General features: G+C 44.8%; 1 long non-coding RNA gene across 1 annotated transcript in view; it reads left to right on the plus strand.

Annotated features, from left to right (window-relative positions):
- Window positions 1–5,378, plus strand: part of LOC106014405 (uncharacterized) — a 36,809-nt gene extending 31,431 nt beyond the window's left edge. Inside the window, exons 3-5 of the long non-coding RNA XR_002398409.4 lie at window positions 2,882–3,021; window positions 3,444–3,575; window positions 4,017–5,378. This is a non-coding gene — a long non-coding RNA (uncharacterized lncRNA). The remainder of the gene's footprint in view (window positions 1–2,881; window positions 3,022–3,443; window positions 3,576–4,016) is intronic.
- Window positions 5,379–6,000: the final 622 nt, after the last annotated feature.

Here is a 6,000-nt window from a genome sequence, read left to right on the forward strand (position 1 = left end):
TGCTGCTGCTGGTCCCACTGCTCACTGCACCCTCCTGGGCTCAGCCCAGCCTGCAGCAAAGGGGGAGAATTTGGGTGATGTCCACTGAGGTGTCTCCAGCAAAGTGCTGTGCTCTTTGCCAGGAGCTGGAGGTGCACAGCACCTCACAGAATGAGGCTTTTTGGTGCGTTTGGTTCCACTTTGTGCACTTCCCTTCCATGCAACTCCATACTACATAAGCGTTCCCATCTGCCAACGGGGGTATTCATCAGGCCGATGGATGTCGCTGCTGGTTTCAGCTGACATAGATTATGTCCTTTTTTGAGCTGTATCTGAGGCCTGTTCTCTGCAACGCTTCTTTCATTGTTCACCTACCATGGAGACAGCAGCTCGCGGCGAGATTTATCTCCCAGAGATCTCGGTGTGAAAAGAGGCTGTTCTCTCTCAGCCCTGCGGTGGCTATCAGCATCCAAAGCTCCCTGCGGAGCTCCATGGATGGCCTGGATGGACCAGAAGGAAAGCATGGTGAGCTAGGCGAGGAAATACCCTGGCTTTCAAAGCAGCAAAAAAGGCAAATCTTGGCAGAGACAGTAATTCGTTTATAGAAGGAAGCAAGGGAAATCTTTCTTGCTCCTCCAAATAACAGTCTCTGATTCCCTGACTCTAATCGTTCAATAACCTCACAAGGATCAGAATCGTTTTCCCATCCTCTGTAGATTTCATGTCTCATGTTTTTGCTTGCTAAATATACATAAGCATGCCACTTACAGCAGCGTGCAGGCTCGTGATTGTTGCATGGCTTCCTCCCCTCTAGGAATGCCATAAATAAATCACTGGGTCAGGAAGTCTGCTACATGCCTGTGGTGTCTCTCCGTCACACTGGCTCTTTCTCTCTCTCTCCTTCTACATTTGTACAGAGCACATAAACCCGCCAGGAGCATTGTATCTCCCCTCCTGATGATACCTCACTGTGCTAGGTGCAAGCCAGCAGCAGATCAGTCACCAATATTCCTCGCCACAGAGGACACGGATGATCAGGCCAAAAATTGCATTTAGGGACAAGTTGCACTAAAGCTTTTTCCTTCCCAAGGAACTCGTTTGTATTGGCTTTGCAAAAATGGGGGTTTCCGAGAACATGGTAATGCATAGCCAAAGTCATGGATTAAAAACTTCACTTTAGGATCCAGAAAGGGAGTATGATTGGTGATGGCAGCGTTTGCAATGCACAAAGAGCTTTTCAGATCAAATGTGAATGATTTTTTCTTTGGTTGTGGTCACCAAAAGGCAAGTTCTTAGGTGAGTCCTGGTGAAGAACTTCAGTTCTTGCTCCCACAGGGGGAGCTAACCGGGGGCTGTGCTCTTGTTGCAGCTTGTGGGTAGGGATCTTCAGGGAAAACCCCTCTGCCCTGCTTTGCTCTTTGAAAAGTGCCCTTATTCTGAAGCCTGGGCAATTTGCTCAGCAGCTCTTCACACCACAAAGGACATGAAGGATGAGAAATATTAGTACAAAAGAAGAGAAAAAAGCATTCATTATTGACGGGGGAAGTGAAATGACAATCCCTGTAGACAGAAATCAAGTGCCTTTCTAGACCTGAAATGGGTTTCACATTAACAGCCTTTTGCACAGCAGTTTTTAGTGGTGGCAAGAAGTAGAGAGAAGAAAAAGTTCATTCTTCATGTTATCCCTAAAGATTTTGTCATTTTTGCTAAATGGAACATATTGTTAAATCCCATGTGTTCCTTGCAGAGAAGTTCTCATTTGCAAAGGGCCATGTGTGTATGCAGGTTTTTTTTTCCTCCTTCTTCTTTTTTTGGGGCGTTTTAATTGCTGTTGTAATCTGCATGTTTTGCATCAACATTTTCGATCAAAATTTTCCCAAGGACTGCAAGAAGGTCAGGTAAAAGCAAGAAAACTTTTTGCACTTTCTCTCAGGTATGCTGATCACCAGGGTGATGGACTTTTGAGAGGTTAGCACCGTTGTCGTCTTTATTTGGACAGCCACAAAAGGTCAAAGATTTCCTCGTCCTTCTTTATCTGTTCTCACATCTTCTCCAGCCTTCGTTTTCACTCTGGCTTCTCACAGGTGGGAACAGAGTCTGTTATCTCAAATTAATCTTACAAGACCTCCCCCACAGATCCACACTGTGCCCGTGCACAGCTTATTTCTTCATCTCATGTGTGGAATTGTTTATCCAAACTAGGTAGATTTACCTCTGCGGCACAGTTGTGGAAAGTAATTGGGTTTCTGTCAAGTACAGGACAAGATTAATCAAACCTGCCAACGTGAAGCAGGCCAAAACTAGATTCAGATTTGACCTGTGCTTTAAGGGCCAGGAAATTCAGACAGAAGTACAGTGATGAAGGTGTTCTGCAGAGGGAGACCTGAAAGCAATGCCACTTCTTAGCAGCTTTGAACTGAGATAAAAAGATAAAATTCAAAACCAGATTGGGGCTGAAGTTGGCATCCGAAGACTCTATCTGTTTATCAGACACTTAAAATCTACCGTCGTAAGTGAGAAATACTTATCAATTCGGAATTATCTCAGGGGAATGTTTTGTTGAATTCAAATCACTGCCAGTCGTATGCAAGAGTTGTGAATGCTTCATATTTAACTGAGCACGTGTGCAAACTCTGAATCATTTAAAATATGGCCTCGCTGGGTTCATTTCTTCTCTATGGGGTGGGAAGAACATGGGTGAAGTGTGGAGGGCAGGGGTGGAGCGGTAGCTCGTGCCTTTTCTGTTTCGGGGCTGTCAGTGAGGGGCTGCTTTGTTTCTCTGGTGGCCCTGCAAGACAAATGCTGCAAATGCAAATTCGCAGGCAGGGCTGGGACAGCTGGCATCAGCCCGGCGTGCCGGCGCTGGGATTGAACTTTGTGCCTTCGCTCCTTCTGGCTGTAGGTTTTCGCACAGATTGATGGAAACGCAGCGATAATCAGCGATCTCCAGAGCTGAAGCATCTTCCAGCTCGTTCTTTTCCTGCCTTCTTTTGGGCACCGCGGTGACCCTCAGAGTATCAAAGATGAACAAATCATGCCCAGGTTTGTGACATCCCCCCAAAAATAGTGTTCCCCCCCCCCATCCTTTATGTGCACACGTGCACGCACAGCACTGCCACCCAGCGGTTCGCTAACCGCAGACAAAGGGGCGATGCAAACGGGTTGTTTTTTCACCAAACGCCACAAAGAGGGTACAAAAAACTTCACACGGGCACGTACTGAGCTCTGCCCTCCCAAACTGGAGGTGCCAGGCTGCAAGAGAGGAGCAGAGTGCCAGCTGGGCGGCTGCATTTGGAAATATCAATACCTGAGCATCAGGTTCAGATAAGAGGCAATTTGCAATTGTCACACATTTTCTACCTTTTCCATATTTTTTGTGCATGGTTAATGTGAGGGGGAGGACAGCAGACCTTATCTCTCACAGCTAGTGGTGGCAAAACTGAAAAACTCGTTTTCATTACCAGGTGGAAGGCTTTTCACATGCAAATTGTCAATATCATTGTGATGTGGCATTTTTATTAATCCAAACCAGCTTATCTGACCAAAAAGAAAGAAAGATCATTCTGTTTCATATCAAACATTTTGTTCTGACAATGGTAAGTTGTATTTAATGAAATATTGCATGGACGATCACACCTTTTTGTGATTTACTGCAGGAGAGGAAGAAATGGAATGGAGTAATGGGTGAGGTTGGGTTTCTTTGTTGGTAGTATTTGTTTGGGGTTTTTTGTTTGGTTGGCTTTTTTTTTTCCTTTGCTATTTTTTGGACAGTTCTCCTAAATGCCAGTCAAACGAAGCCAGCTTATGAAAGCTTTTTAACTTCTCTCCTTCTACATCAAAGAAGCTGATCTGCTTTTACAGATATGCATATTTTTGTCTCTCTATTGTGTGCACTTCCCCTTCAGACACTGGGAAAATAAGGTCACGTTCCCTATTGAGTCCATCCTTTTCTATTGATTTAACTTTCTTAAAATCCTAATAGAGCTTGAAATTAATACAGTTTAATTTTCTTCGCCCTTTCTTGTGAACCACCAAAGCTTTTTTGTTGCTGCTACACCACTTTGGTAATAAAGACTGTGACAGGCTTGGATTCCTCCTTCTGATGGCAAAAATCCCTGAGAAGAGAAAATCAATGAGGGTTTTAGCTCCATCCAAGGAAAATAAGGGCTTTTCCTTTCAGCCTATGAGATGAGGAGCGGGGATGCCTTTTGAGGCAATTCAGCAGGGAGCAGACCACAAAGTCTCAGACCCTTCTGATGTGGCTAAATTCAGATTCACCAACATTAAGCCATCTCCCAAGGTCTCGGCTAGGGCCGTCTCAGTGCTATGCCTTATAAGTGAACCATATTCACATCCCCATGCCTAGGACCCATTAATTTCTCCAGCATTTGGGAGTCCTTTAATAAGACTCCTGGTTCCTGCAGGAGGGGGTGAATGTGCTTTAGTATTGGACCTGGTTGCTTTGGGATCTGGCTGGAAAAGATTTACCCAAGGGCAAATAAAGCCTGCAAGCTGCTTGGTTATTACCAGAGTTCCTCCATCAACATGCAAAGGGGCTGTGGACTCTTTGTGCTGGAGTGGTAGCCCCAATCCCTTGCCATGGGCTATGCAGCAAGAAGGTGGAGAGCATTGAACCTACAGCATCGGCATCCTTCCCTCATGCTGATGAACCTATTGGGGATGAAAAGACACCGCACCCCTTGACAGCTGCCTGCCCATCACCAGAGGAACCACGGTTTCATTGGAGAAAGTACCTGGAGGCTGTCTCCTTGCCAGTAATGGGGCAATGAAACGTCACGACCCTGGTTAGTCCAGGCTCCCATCCATCATGCCTGTTTATCCCGTCAGAGCACTGTTTAGCTGTATAAAATGGGCTGTAAACTTTGTTCACTTTGGCTGACAGCTATGATAAAGGCTATGTGCATTTTACAGCCTCACGAATGGGAAGGAGAAAGGTCCCCCGAGACCTCCCGCTGCTCCAGGTCCCATCATCTGTCATGGCACGGGAACAACCCAGTGGTGTCATCTTCTCCAGCCCCCCTTCTCTTGGTCAGGTGCCGCTACCTTTCCTGGTGACGGATTAAAAACAAGTTAAATATGTATTATTTTTGCACTCTCTGCATATCCGTGCCTTTCATATCCACATCTTAAATTCATCACCTCTCTGTCAGTTGTTTGTAAATGTCCCTGGGTGTTTAACTCTTATTCCCTGAATCCTCTGAGCTATTGTTGGTGAATATGGCTATTACATATTCCTGGTATTTCTGAAAGGTCAAAAGAAAATGTAAAAGTGCCATTTCTTTTCTTTTCTCCCTTCAAAGCTGCAAAATGCAATATTGTTCTGGTGCAGTTACTCTTGCTGTTATGCAAAGATATTTTTTTTTTCAATACACCTTTTTGTATTTACTGCAAGTGTTCAGGATACAGAATTATTTCCTCAAATTATTAAAAACTAGAAGATATAATAGCCTTTTATTCTGTTTCAGAACATATTACTCTACCACAACAGTCTATTTTCGACAGTTTACTCTCATCTTCCTGCAACCCATCTTACAAATGAGACATAAAATTGAGGCTCCGGATGCTTATGGACCCAATCCTGCAGCATTTATGCACCTGTTTAAGTTGAATCATGTGAGGATTTGCAGTGGATTGAATGTGGGGAATGACTAATACTCGAGGAACTATGGCAATTGCTCCAAAGCAGTTTGCAGTTCTTCAGGATAAAGAGCAATGCATAAAGCTAGGATGCATTATCTCCTCCTCTGCCAACTCTGTCTGGAATGCTCTAAAGGATGGACTTGAAGCAAAAGCAGAATAAAATGTACTCGCCTGCAGCCCGTGCCTGGTACACTCATTTCTTGCTATCCCTACCATAAGGCTCCTGGTTGAGCAGAAGTTGGCCGTCAGCAATGCAACAAAATGCACCAAAATCACCAAGTTTTCACCATGGAGTTGCACTTGATGTTACAAAGCCTCGTTAATTGATTACAACATGATTCAGCAAGCTGCACTCTTCCT

The sequence above is a fragment of the Anas platyrhynchos genome, chromosome 11 (assembly GCF_047663525.1).
Source record: "Anas platyrhynchos isolate ZD024472 breed Pekin duck chromosome 11, IASCAAS_PekinDuck_T2T, whole genome shotgun sequence".
NCBI classification, from domain to species: Eukaryota; Metazoa; Chordata; class Aves; order Anseriformes; family Anatidae; genus Anas; species Anas platyrhynchos.